Source organism: Canis lupus, chromosome X, assembly GCF_048164855.1.
Source record: "Canis lupus baileyi chromosome X, mCanLup2.hap1, whole genome shotgun sequence".
NCBI classification, from domain to species: Eukaryota; Metazoa; Chordata; class Mammalia; order Carnivora; family Canidae; genus Canis; species Canis lupus.
In genome coordinates, this window is record NC_132876.1 from 21,285,261 (window position 1) to 21,300,473 (window position 15,213).

The following is a 15,213-nucleotide window of genomic DNA, read 5'->3' on the forward strand; positions in this document are numbered from 1 at the left end:
TGTTTCCTTCCCCCACCCCCTTTTTTTCTCCTTTCTTTTTCTTTCTCTTTTTCTTCTTTTTTTTCCGTTTTTTTTTCTTCCCCTTTTTTTCTCTTTCTCTTTTCTTTCCTTCTTTCTCTCCTCTCTTTTTCTCTTTTTCCCAATACAACTTGCTTTTGGCCACTCTGCACTGAGCAAAATGACTAGAAGGAAAACCTCACCTCAAAAGAAAGAATCAGAAACAGTCCTCTCTCCCACAGAGTTACAAAATCTGGATTACAATTCAATGTCAGAAAGCCAATTCAGAAGCACTATTATACAGCTACTGGTGGCTCTAGAAAAAAGTATAAAGGACTCAAGAGACTTCATGACTGCAGAATTTAGAGCTAATCAGGCAGAAATTAAAAATCAATTGAATGAGATGCAATCCAAACTAGAAGTCCTAACGACGAGGGTTAACGAGGTGGAAGAACGAGTGAGTGACCTAGAAGACAAGTTGATAGCAAAGAGGGAAACTGAGGAAAAAAGAGACAAACAATTAAAAGACCATGAAGATAGATTAAGGGAAATAAACGACAGCCTGAGGAAGAAAAACCTACGTTTAATTGGGGTTCCCGAGGGCGCCGAAAGGGACAGAGGGCCAGAATATGTATTTGAACAAATTCTAGCTGAAAACTTTCCTAATCTGGGAAGGGAAACAGGCATTCAGATCCAGGAAATAGAGAGATCCCCCCCTAAAATCAATAAAAACCGTTCAACACCTCGACATTTAATTGTGAAGCTTGCAAATTCCAAAGATAAAGAGAAGATCCTTAAAGCAGCAAGAGACAAGAAATCCCTGACTTTTATGGGGAGGAGTATTAGGGTAACAGCAGACCTCTCCACAGAGACCTGGCAGGCCAGAAAGGGCTGGCAGGATATATTCAGGGTCCTAAATGAGAAGAACATGCAACCAAGAATACTTTATCCAGCAAGGCTCTCATTCAAAATGGAAGGAGAGATAAAGAGCTTCCAAGACAAGCAGCAACTAAAAGAATATGTGACCTCCAAACCAGCTCTGCAAGAAATTTTAAGGGGGACTCTTAAAATTCCCCTTTAAGAAGAAGTTCAGTGGAACAGTCCACAAAAACAAAGACTGAATAGATATCATGATGACACTAAACTCATATCTCTCAATAGTAACTCTGAATGTGAACAGGCTTAATGACCCCATCAAAAGGCGCAGGGTTTCAGACTGGATAAAAAAGCAGGACCCATCTATTTGCTGTCTACAAGAGACTCATTTTAGACAGAAGGACACCTACAGCCTGAAAATAAAAGGTTGGAGAACCATTTACCATTCGAATGGTCCTCAAAAGAAAGCAGGGGTAGCCATCCTTATATCAGATAAACTAAAATTTACCCCAAAGACTGTAGTGAGAGATGAAGAGGGACACTATATCATACTTAAAGGATCTATTCAACAAGAGGACTTAACAATCCTCAATAAATATGCCCCGAATGTGGGAGCTGCCAAATATATCAATCAATTATTAACCAAAGTGAAGAAATACTTAGATAATAATACACTTATACTTGGTGACTTCAATCTAGCTCTTTCTATACTCGATAGGTCTTCTAAGCACAACATCTCCAAAGAAACGAGAGCTTTAAATGATACACTGGACCAGATGGATTTCACAGATATCTACAGAACTTTACATCCAAACTCAACTGAATACACATTCTTCTCAAGCGCACATGGAACTTTCTCCAGAATAGACCACATATTGGGTCACAAATCGGGTCTGAACCGATACCAAAAGATTGGGATTGTCCCCTGCATATTCTCAGACCATAATGCCTTGAAATTAGAAGTAAATCACAACAAGAAGTTTGGAAGGACCTCAAACACGTGGAGGTTAAGGACCATCCCGCTAAAAGATAAAAGGGTCAACCAGGAAATTAAGGAAGAATTAAAAAGATTCATGGAAACTAATGAGAATGAAGATACAACCGTTCAAAATCTTTGGGATGCTGCAAAAGAAGTCCTAAGGGGGAAATACATCGCAACACAAGCATCCATTCAAAAACTGGAAAGAACTCAAATACAAAAGCTAACCTTACACATAAAGGAGCTAGAGAAAAAACAGCAAATAGATCCTACACCCAAGAGAAGAAGGGAGTTAATAAAGATTCGAGCAGAACTCAACGAAATCGAGACCAGAAGAACTGTGGAACAGATCAACAAAACCAGGAGTTGGTTCTTTGAAAGAATTAATAAGATAGATAAACCATTAGCTAGCCTTATTAAAAAGAAGAGAGAGAAGACTCAAATTAATAAAATCATGAATGAGAAAGGAGAGATCACTACCAACACCAAGGAAATACAAACGATTTTAAAAACATATTATGAACAGCTATACGCCAATAAATTAGGCAATCTAGAAGAAATGGACGCATTCCTGGAAAGCCACAAACTACCAAAACTGGAACAGGAAGAAATAGAAAACCTGAACAGGCCAATAACCAGGGAGGAAATTGAAGCAGTCATCAAAAACCTCCCAAGACACAAGAGTCCAGGGCCAGATGGCTTCCCAGGGGAATTTTATCAAACGTTTAAAGAAGAAACCATACCTATTCTCCTAAAGCTGTTTGGAAAGATAGAAAGAGATGGAGTACTTCCAAATTCGTTCTATGAGGCCAGCATCACCTTAATTCCAAAACCAGACAAAGACCCCACCAAAAAGGAGAATTACAGACCAATATCCCTGATGAACATGGATGCAAAAATTCTCAACAGGATACTGGCCAATAGGATCCAACAGTACATTTTTTTTTTAAATTTTTTTTTAATTTTTATTTATTTATGATAGTCACAGAGAGAGAGAGAGAGAGAGAGAGAGAGAGAGAGAGAGAGAGGCAGAGACAGAAGCAGGCTCCATGCACCGGGAGCCCGATGTGGGATTCGATCCCGGGTCTCCAGGATCGCGACCTGGGCCAAAGGCAGGCGCCAAACCGCTGCGCCACCCAGGGATCCCGGATCCAACAGTACATTAAAAAAATTATTCACCATGACCAAGTAGGATTTATCCCTGGGACACAAGGCTGGTTCAACACCCGTAAAACAATCAATGTGATTCATCATATCAGCAAGAGAAAAACCAAGAACCATATGATCCTCTCATTGGATGCAGAGAAAGCATTTGACAAAATACAGCATCCATTCCTGATCAAAACTCTTCAGAGTGTAGGGATAGAGGGAACATTCCTCGACATCTTAAAAGCCATCTATGAAAAGCCCACAGCAAATATCATTCTCAATGGGGAAGCACTGGGAGCCTTTCCCCTAAGATCAGGAACAAGACAGGGATGTCCACTCTCACCACTGCTGTTCAACATAGTACTGGAAGTCCTAGCCTCAGCAATCAGACAACAAAAAGACATTAAAGGCATTCAAATTGGCAAAGAAGAAGTCAAACTCTCCCTCTTCGCCGATGACATGATACTCTACATAGAAAACCCAAAAGTCTCCACCCCAAGATTGCTAGAACTCATACAGCAATTCGGTAGCGTGGCAGGATACAAAATCAATGCCCAGAAGTCAGTGGCATTTCTATACACTAACAATGAGACTGAAGAAAGAGAAATTAAGGAGTCAATCCCATTTACAATTGCCCCCAAAAGCATAAGATACCTAGGAATAAACCTAACCAAAGAGGTAAAGGATCTATACCCTCAAAACTATAGAACACTTCTGAAAGAAATTGAGGAAGACACAAAGAGATGGAAAAATATTCCATGCTCATGGATTGGCAGAATTAATATTGTGAAAATGTCAATGTTACCCAGGGCAATATACACGTTTAATGCAATCCCTATCAAAATACCATGGACTTTCTTCAGAGAGTTAGAACAAATTATTTTAAGATTTGTGTGGAATCAGAAAAGACCCCGAATAGCCAGGGGAATTTTAAAAAAGAAAACCATATCTGGGGGCATCACAATGCCAGATTTCAGGTTGTACTACAAAGCAGTGGTCATCAAAACAGTGTGGTACTGGCACAAAAACAGACATATAGATCAGTGGAACAGAATAGAGAATCCAGAAGTGGACCCTGAACTTTATGGGCAACTAATATTCGATAAAGGAGGAAAGACTATCCATTGGAAGAAAGACAGTCTCTTCAATAAATGGTGCTGGGAAAATTGGACATCCACATGCAGAAGAATGAAACTAGACCACTCTCTTTCACCATACACAAAGATAAACTCAAAATGGATGAAAGATCTAAATGTGAGACAAGATTCCATCAAAATCCTAGAGAAGAACACAGGCAACACCCTTTTTGAACTCGGCCATAGTAACTTCTTGCAAGATACATCTACGAAGGCAAAAGAAACAAAAGCAAAAATGAACTATTGGGACTTCATCAAGATAAGAAGCTTTTGCACAGCAAAGGATACAGTCAACAAAACTAAAAGACAACCTACAGAATGGGAGAAGATATTTGCAAATGACGTATCAGATAAAGGGCTAGTTTCCAAGATCTATAAAGAACTTATCAAACTCAACACCAAAGAAACAAACAATCCAATCATGAAATGGGCAAAAGACATGAACAGAAATCTCACAGAGGAAGACATAGACATGGCCAACATGCACATGAGAAAATGCTCTGCATCACTTGCCATCAGGGAAATACAAATCAAAACCACAATGAGATACCACCTCACACCAGTGAGAATGGGGAAAATTAACAAGGCAGGAAACAACAAATGTTGGAGAGGATGCGGAGAAAAGGGAACCCTCATACACTGTTGGTGGGAATGTGAACTGGTGCAGCCACTCTGGAAAACTGTGTGGAGGTTCCTCAAACAGTTAAAAATAGACCTGCCCTACGACCCAGCAATTGCACTGTTGGGGATTTACCCCAAAGATACAAATGCAATGAAACGCCGGGACACCTGCACCCCGATGTTTCTAGCAGCAATGGCCACGATAGCCAAACTGTGGAAGGAGCCTCGGTGTCCAACGAAAGATGAATGGATAAAGAAGATGTGGTTTATGTATACAATGGAATATTACTCAGCTATTAGAAATGACAAATACCCACCATTTGCTTCAACGTGGATGGAACTGGAGGGTATTATGCTGAGTGAAGTAAGCCAGTCGGAGAAGGACAAACATTATATGTTCTCATTCATTTGGGGAATATAAATAATAGTGAAAGGGAATATAAGGGAAGGGGGAAGAAATGTGTGGGAAATATCAGAAAGGGAGACAGAACGTAAAGACTGCTAACTCTGGGAAACGAACTAGGGGTGGTAGAAGGGGAGGAGGGCGGGGTGTGGGAGTGAATGGGTGACGAGCACTGGGGGTTATTCTGTATGTTAGTAAATTGAACACCAATAAAAAATAAATTAAAAAAAAAAGAACGTATCTGTCAAAGATGTTCGTCGTGGCAACGTGGGTGGTGACAGCAAAAATGACCCACCAATGGAAGCAGCTGGCTTCACGGCTCAGGTGATTATCTTGAACCATCCAGGCCAAATCAGTGCTGGATATGCACCTGTGCTGGATTGTCATACAGCTCACATTGCTTGCAAGTTTGCTGAGCTGAAGGAGAAGATAGATCGTCGTTCTGGAAAAACGCTGGAAGATGGTCCCTAGTTCTTGAAATCTGGGGATGCTGCCATTGTTGATATGGTTCCTGGCAAACCTATGTATGCTGATAGCTTCTCTGACTATCCTCCTTCAGGCTGTTTTGCTGTTCGTGACATGAGACAGATGGTTGCTGTGGATGTCATCAAAGCAGTGGACAAGAAGGCAGCTGGAGCTGGCAAATTCACCAAGTCTGCCCAGAAAGCTCAGAAGGCTAAATGAATATTATCCCCAATACCTGCCACCCTAGTCTTAATCAGTGGTGGCAGAACGGTCTCAGAACTGTTTGTGTCAATTGGCCATTTAAGTTTAATAGTAAAAGACTGGTTAATGATAACAATGCATCGTAAAACCTTCAGAAGGAAAGGAGAATGTTTTGTGGACCATTTTTTGTGTGTGCATGTGTGGCAGTTTTAAGTTATTAGTTTTTAAAATCAGTACTTTTTAATAGAAACAACTTGACCAAAAATCTGTCACAGAATTTTGAGACCCATTAAAACAAAAGTTTAAAAAAAATAAAGGATGCTTAGAAAGTAGCAATTTTGAACACCAAAATCCTTGGTCATTAAAACAAAGTAGATTTAAAAAATAACCTTTAGTTATTAGACGGGATAAACATTGGGGTATAATACTTGTGTCTGTCTTAATGTTTTAATTCTCCAGCAAGAGGTTGACAGTTCCCTATTTGGCTTTTGCATTAAACACAAACCCAACAAGGTGGTGGAAATGCATTTATAATTCTTGCTTTTGGGTATATCGCTTTGATTAGTTGAAAAGCAAAGTTGAGGCATTCTATGAAGAACTCCCATTCTTTTAGGAGTTGGAAACACATCTGAGATCTACACCTGAAAAGAGAAGGGAAGCTGGAAGACACAGTGGATTGGCTTTTCATACACCTGAGATTGGACTGAAGTGGCATTGGATTGATTGGACTGAGGTGCTAAGAGTATGGAATTGTTCATTTTAGTTGTTGGAGTACCAGTTGCCTAGTATAAAGGTGTTTGCTGAGTAAACGAGATCTAGATATTAAGACACCCACATTAACTTGACACAAAGCTGGGGAATCCCCCCTTCCTTCTGCATCTCTAAGACTTAGGTTTTCTTTTTTTTTCTTCTCAAAGATTTGTTGATTATTTTTATAGAAAGAGAGAAAGAGTACACATGAGTGAGGGTGGGTGCAAAGGGAGAAGGAGAGGGAGTGATAGCCTTAAGCAGATTCCATGCTGAGCAACACACAACACTGAGATAATGACCTGGCTGAAACCAAGAGTTGGGTGCCTTAACTGACTTACCACTCAAAGGCCCCCCTTTTTTTCTTTTTTAAAGATTAAAGTGAAATTTACATATAGCAAAATACACGTATTTTAAGTGTAAAACTGATGAATTATGAAAAATGTATATACCTAGTAACCACAACCTCAGTAAAGATATGGAATATTTCTACAATCCCCCAAAATTCTCTTGTAGTTCCTTCTAGTCGATCTCTACTGCAACCGGCGACCACTGTCCTATTTTCCATTTCCTCGGATTAGCAATGCCAGCTCTTAAACTTCATATACATAAAAGTATACAGTATGCATATGTTTTGTATCTAGCTTCTTGTACTTAACATTTTTAAGATTTCTCAGTGTTGTATGTATGTGTTAGTTGTTTGTTGTTTCTTATTAGTGAGGAATGTCCGTGGTATGAATATACCACAGTTGGTTTACCTATTCTTCTACTGAGAGAATTTGTGTTGTTTCTGACTTGGGGCTAAGTTGAATAACACTACTATAAACATTTGTGTTCAGGTCATTTTGTGGACATATGTTTTCAGTTCTCTTTGGCAAATATCTAGGTGTCTAGTGGCTGTGTCAGAGTAGATAAAGGTTTAACTTTTTTTAAGTTGTCAGATGTTTTTTGAAATTGTGAAATTTTACCTGCTCACCAGGAATAGGAGTTCCATAGCTTCACATTCTTGCCAAAAATTGGTTTTGTTTTTATTTTTTATTTTAGTCATTCTGGTGGGCATGTGGTAGTATCTCATTAGTTTTATTTAAATTTATTCATTAGTTTGAGAGAGAGAGAATGACCAGTGAGGAGGGGCAGAAGGAGAGAGAGACAGAGAAGCAGACTCGCTGCTGACCAGGAAGCCCAATGTGTGACTCCATCGGGGACCCAGAGATCATGACCTGAGCTGATAGCAGATGCGTAACAGACTGAGCCACCCAGGCACTCCTTTTATTGTTTTTTTTTTAACTATTTTGAAATTACTGGATCATATGGTTTCTGTTTTTAACTTTTTGAGGAATATCCATACTGTTTTCCACAGTGACCATACTAATTTATGTTCCCACCCACAGCTTACAAGGGTATTACCTCCCAAAAATGAACACACTAATTCGAAAAGATATATACACTCCAATGTTTATTGCATTATTATTTACAATAGGCAAGATATGGAAGCAACCCAAGTATCAACTGATAGACAATTGGATAAGGAATATGCGGTAGTTACACAATATTACACGGCCATTTAAAAAAAAAAAAAGCATAAGGGGGGCGGAGCAAGATGGCGGAAAAGTAGGGTCCCCAAGTCACCTGTCCCCACCAACTTACCTAGATAACTTTCAAATCATCCTGAAAACCTACGATTCAGCCTGAGATTTAAAGACAGAACAGCTAGAACACTACAGAGAGAAGAGTTTTTGCTTCTAACAGGGTAGGAAGGTGGGGAAAAAAATAAAAAAGAATCAAGTGGGGAGTGGCCCCTCGAAGAGCCAGGCTAAAGCCGGGCAGTGAAAGCCTCCAGGAGAGGAAAGCCCAGCCCTGGAGAAGCAGGAACTTTAAAAATCCGCACTGGATTCTTCCTGGAGGGAAAGGTGCTTAGCAGGGAAACCGAGCAGAACTGCAGGAGGGGCAGTGGAGCCTCCAGGTTCCCGGGGACACAAACAAGGGAGGTGTGCCCCAAGGGAGAGTGCCATAGACTGTGGGCCGAGCTCGGTAAAGGGCTGGAGCTGCGCCAGGCAGGGCCTCAGGAGAAGCTCAGGCGGCAGCTCCAGGTGGAGGAGGTTATGCTCTGCTGCCTTCAGGGGCCACGGCCAGGAGTGCGAATCCAGCAGCATAGGCCCCAGATCCTAGGTCGCTGAGAGGACACAGCCCAGGATCCTGTGCTCCCCCAGGACAGGCAGAGGTGGGGAGGGCACAGGACATCAAGGACTCTCCTGCTGCTGGGTACCCCCAAGTTGTGCAGACCAGCACCACCCTCCCCCCCCCCCCCAGGAGCATCCAGGCCAGTGTGGACTGGAGACTGTGGTAGTTACTCTGGGAGCTGACTCCAGAGCTGGAAGGCTGGCCACTGCCAGTGTTGTTGTTCCTCCTGGTGTCACCCTGTGCCTGGGACAGAGCAGGGCCGCCAGGGAACAGGGGCCTCAGAGGATAAACAGCTCCCACTGAGTGGTGCACACACCTGAGAATCAGCACAGCAGGCCCCTCCTCCAGAAAACCAGCTGGAAGCACAGGAGAAGAGCAAGTTCTTGGCAGAGCAGCGCTGGAAAACTCCAGGGGAGGTCGAGGATTTACAGTATATAGAACCCCACTTGTTTTTTTGTTTTGTTTTGTTTTTTTCTTTTTTTCTTCCTTTTCCCAGTACAACTTGTTTTTACCACTCTGCACTGAGCAAAATGACTAGAAAGAACCCACCACAAAGGAAAGAATCAGAAACGGTACTCTCTGCCACAGATTTACAGAATTTGGATTAGAATTCAATGTCAGAAAGCCAATTCAGAAGCATAATTATAAAGCTACTCATGGTTCTGGAAAAAAGCATAAAAGATTCAAGAGACTTCATGACTGCAGAATTTAGATCCAATCAGGCCAAAATTAAAAATCAATTAAATGAGATGCAATCCAAACTGGAGGTCCTAACGATGAGGGTTAATGAGGTAGAAGAAAGAGTGAGTGACATAGAAGAGAAGTTGATGGCAAGGAAGGAAGCTGAGGAAAAAAGAGAAAAAACAATTAAAAGACCATGAGGAAAGGTTAAGGGAAATAAAGGACAGCCTCAGAAGGAAAAAAATCTATGTTTTTAAAAATATTTATTTATTTCTTTATTTTTATTTTCTTAAATCTATGTTTAATCGGGGTTCCAGAGGGAGCTGAAAGGGACAGAGGACCAGAAAGCATATTTGAACAAATCATAGCTGAGAACTTCCCAATTTGGGGAGGGAAACAGGCATTCAGATTCAGTAGATAGAGAGATCTTCCCCTGAAATCAATAAAAACCGTTCAACACCTCGACATTTAATAATGAAACTTGCAAATTCCAAAGATAATTAGAAAATCCTTAAAGCAGCAAGAGACAAGAGATCCCTAACTTATATGGGGAGAACTATTAGATTAACAGCAGACCTCTCCACAGAGACCTGGCAGGCCAGAAAGGGCTGGCAGGATATATTCAGTGTACTAAATGAGAACATGCAGCCAAGAATACTTTATTGAGCAAGGCTCATTTAGAATAGAAGGAGAGATAAAGTGCTTCCAAGATAGGCAGAAACTGAAAGAATATGTGACCACCAAGCCAGCTCTGCAAGAAATATTAAGGGGGATCCTGTAAAAGAAAGAGGATGCCCAAAGAAATCATACACAAAAACAAGGACTGAATGGGTATTATGATGACACTAAATTCATATCTTTCAATAGTAACTCTGAACATGAATTGGATTAATAATCCCATCAAAAGACACAGGGATTCACACTGGATAAAAAAGCAGGACCCATCTATTTGCTGTCTACTAGAGACTCATTTTAGACATAAGGACACCTACAGCCTGAAAATGAAAGATTGGAGAACCATTTACCATTTCAATGGTCCTCAAAAGAGAGCAGGGGTCGCAATCCTCATGTCAGATAAATTAAAATTTATCCCAAACACTGTACTAAGAGATGAAGAGGGACACTATATCATACTTAAAGGATCTATCCAACAAGATACGTAACAATCATGAATACTTATGCCCTAATGTGGGAGCTGCCAAATAGGTCAGTCAATTAACAACCATAGTAAAGGGACACCTGGGTGGCTCAGTGGTTGAGCTTCTGCCTTTGGCCCAGGGCCTGATCCTAGAGACCCAGTATTGAGTCCCACATCTGGCTCCCTGCATGGAGACTGCTTCTCCCTCTGCCTGTGTCTCTACCTCACTCTCTCTCTCTGTGTCTCATGAATAAAGAAAAACTTAAAAGAAAATAACCAAGGTAAAGACATACTTAATACAATAATACTGGGAGATTTCACACAGTGCTTTATGCAAATGACAGATCTTCCCAGCACAACCTCTCCAAAGAAACAAGAGCTTCCCAGCACAACCTCTCCAAAGAAACAAGAGCTTCCAATGATACACTGGACCAGATGTATTTCACAGATATTTACAGAGCTTTACATCTGAACACGACTGAATACACATTCTTCCCAAGTGCACATGGAACTTTCTCCAGAGTAGACCACATACTGGGTCACAAATCAGGTCTCAACCAATACCAAAAGATTGGGATTGTCCTCTGCATATTTTCAGACCAAAATGCTTTGAAATTTGAAGTCAATCACAAGAAGATATTTGGAAGAAATTAAAACATGTGGAGGTTAAATAGCATTCTGCTATAAGATGAAAAGGTCAACCAGGAAATTAAAGAAGAATTAAAAAGATTCATGGAAACTAATGAGAATGAAGATACGACCGTTCAAAATCTTTGAGATACAGCAAAAGCAGACCTGAGAGGGAAATACATTGCAATACAATCATCCCCCCCAAAAAATGGAAAAAACTCAAATACACAAACTAACCTTGCACCTAAAGGAACTAGAGCAAGAACAGAAAATGAAACCTACACCAAGCAGAAGAGAGTTCATAAAGACTTGAGCAGAACTCAATGAAATAGAGACCAGAAGAACTGTAGAACGGATCAACAAAACCAGGAGTTGGTTCTTTCAAAGAATTAGTAAGACAAATAAACCATCAGCCAGCCTTATTAAAAACAAAAGAGAAAAGACTCATATTAATAAAATCACGAATGAGAAAGGAGAGATCACCACCAATACCAAGGAAATACAAACGATTTTAAAAACTTATTATGAGCAGCTATATGCCAATAAATTAGGCAATCTAGAAGAAATGGACACATTTCTGGAAAACCACAAACTACCAAAACTGGAACTGAAACAAATAGAAAACCTGAACAGGCCAATAACCAGGGAGGAAATTGAAGCAGTCATCAAAAACCTCCCAAGACACAAAAGTCCAGGGCCAGATGGCTTCCCAGGGAAATTCTATCAAACGTTTAAGAAAGAAACCATACCTATTCTACTAAAGCTGTTCAGAAAGATAGAAAGAGATGGAATACTTCCAAACTCGTTCTATGAGGTCAGCATCACCTTAATTCCAAAACCAGACAAAGACCCCACCAAAAAGGAGAATTATGGCCCAATACCCCTGAGGAACACAGGTGCAAAATTCTCAACAAGATACTAGCCAATAGGATCCACAGTACATTAAGAAGATTATTCACCATGACCAAGGGGGATTTATCCCCCAGATGCAAGACTGGTTCAACACTCATAAAGCAATCAACATGATAGATCACATCAACAAGAGAAAAAATAAGAATGATAGGATCCTCTCAATAGATGCAGAGAAAATATTTGATAAAATACAGCATCGATTCCTGATCAAAAGTCTTCAGAGTGTAGGGATAGAGGGAACATCCCTCAGCATCTTAAAAGCCATCTACGAAAAGACCATAGAAAATATTCTCAATAGGAAACACTGGGATCCTTTCCGCTAAGATCAGGAACACGACAGGGATGTCCACTCTCACCACTGCTATTCAACATAGTACTAGAAGTCCTAGCCTCAGCAATCAGACAACAAAAAGAAGTAAAAGGCATTCAAATTGACAAAGAAGAAGTCAAACTCTCCCTCTTCGCTGATGACATGATTTCGTACATAGAAAACCCAAAAGACTCCACCCCAAGATTGCTAGAACTCATACAGCAATTCGGCAGTGTGGCAGAATACAAAATCAATGCCCAGAAGTCAGTGGCATTTCTATACAGTAACAATGAAACTGAAGAAAGAGAAATTAAGGAGTCAATCTCATTTACAATTACACCAAAAAGCTTAAGATACTTAGGAATGAACCTAACCAAAGAGGTAAAGGATCTATACCCTAAAAACTACAGAACATTTCTGAAAGAAATTGAGGAAGACACAAAGAGATGGAAAAATATTCCATGCTCATGGATTGGAAGAATTAATAAAGTGAAAATGTCAATGTTACCCCGGGCAATTTACACATTGAATGAAATCCCTATCAAAATACCATGGACTTTCTTCAGAGAGTTGTAACAAATCATCTTAAGATTTGTGTGGAATCAGAAAAGACTCTGAATAGCCAGGGGGAATATTGAAAAAGAAAACCAGGATCCCAGGATCACACCCTGAGCCAAAGGCAGATGCTCAACTGCTGAGCCACCCAAGGCATCTCTGGATTCTCATTTCAAATAGCATATTTTTCAGTTCTAGAATTTCCATTTGATTTTTTTTCATAGTTTCAAATTCCATGTTGGGATACCCATTTGGCTACTTATTTTGGCCACTTTTCCTTTTAAGTGCTTAAACATATTTGTAATAGCTTTTAAAAATTATCCTTCCCAGCTAATTCAACATCTGGATGATTATGGTCTGTATTTCTACTCACTTTTAAATTATAAATTCATGTTGCAATTTTCTCTTTATTCACATGTCTAGCAATATTTGATTGCATAGTGGATACTACTGATGATATTTTATAGAGATTTTTGATTCATCTTCCTTCTAAGACTGTTTTGATTTTTGTTCTAATTGACAAATTATAGGCTAATCATCTTGAACTTTTGGAGCCTTCATTTTCACTGGAGTCTGATTTTGTGTTACTCTTAGTCTTAGGGTGAATCTTTAATCCTTGGACACAGTCTTTACTCCTAAGGCATGGTCCTTTGAGAGTTTTAATAGAAAACTCAAAATATTTATAAATGTTTTTTAACTTGGTGAAATTCAGCCTCTAGACTCTGTCTCCCTTATGTAAGCAACTGCTAACATCTATGTTCCAATTTTTCAGCTTTATTTCTGCTGCCTTCTGTCAGTTTTCTTACTAATTTTTCTGTAAATGCACAGTTCAGGGGTCATTTAAGTATTCGATGGTAGTTTGTGCATAAAAATTGGGATTTACCTCTCCATGACACTCTTTTTTTAAAAAAGATTTTATTTGTTTATTCATGAGACACACACACACACACACACACACACACAGATGCAGAGACAAAGGCAAAGGAAGAAGCATGCTCCATGCACGGAGTCCGACGTGGGACTCGATCCCAGGTCTCCAGGATCAGGCTCTGGGCTGAAGGCGGCACTAAACAGCTGAGCCACCTGGGCTGCCCTCTCCATGACACTCTTATTTTAGTTTTTTTTCCTTCAATTTCTAGCCACCTTGGCAAGCCCCAGCTTGATCCTCTGATGCCTCAAGCCAGATCCCAATTTGTTCTTTTTAAAAAAAAACATTCAAAAGAAAAAAAATCCTTGTTTGACATATCTTACAGGATAAAATGTGCAGAAACATTTATAATCAAAAGGGAGAATTTAGTTATCTGTGTTTTTTAAATAAAATACATATCTCAGTTTCTGGGGATAGGTCTATGTAACCTTGGGAACAATGACTTATTCTCTCAGTAATCTATTTATAAAATGGAAAGTAATATCTATCTGGATTTTACCTGATAGAAAATGCCAGTTTTCTGGTCAGTCCTCTGTTCTCATCTTACTTGGCCTATCAGCAGCATTTGGCAGAGCTGATCATTCTCTTTTTTCATATCCTTTGCTTTTTTTGTTTTCTAGGATGATGCACTCCCCTGTTTTTCTTTATAACTCACTGGCCACTCTATTTCAATATTTTTTCAGGTTCCTTCCTTCTTTTCTTTTTTTTTAAAAAAGATTTATTTATTTGAGAGAGAGAAAGACAGCGCATGAGTGAGGGAGAGAAGCAGACTCCCTGCTGAGTGTGGAGGCCAATACAAGGCTCAATCCCAGGACTCTGAGGTTATGACCTGAGCCAAAATCAAGAGCTGGCCACTTACCAAACTGAGCCGCCCAAGCACCCCTTTGCAGGTTATTTTCCCCATGGTCTTTCTAAGTTGGAGTTTCCTAGGTCTCAGTTCTTGGACTTTTTTGTATTCTGTAGCTACTTATTTCTTGGTGATCTCATTGAGTCCTATGGCTTTAAATGTATTCTATATGTTGACAGTTTCCATATTTACATTTCTAGTTCACATCTCTCCCCAAATTCTAGACTTATATGTTTAAATTAAACTGTCTCTTTTCTGTTTAATAAGCATTTCAAAATTAAGATGCGAAAAACTGAAATTTTGCTCTCTACATTTCCTTCCTCTCTTCAAAAGATTCCCTAATATCCCCTATTTCCCTTTTCCCCCATCTTCAGTTGTTTAGAGCATAAACATTTGAGTCACCCTTAACTCTTTGTTCACATACTTGATCCAATTCATCACTGAATTCTGATGATCC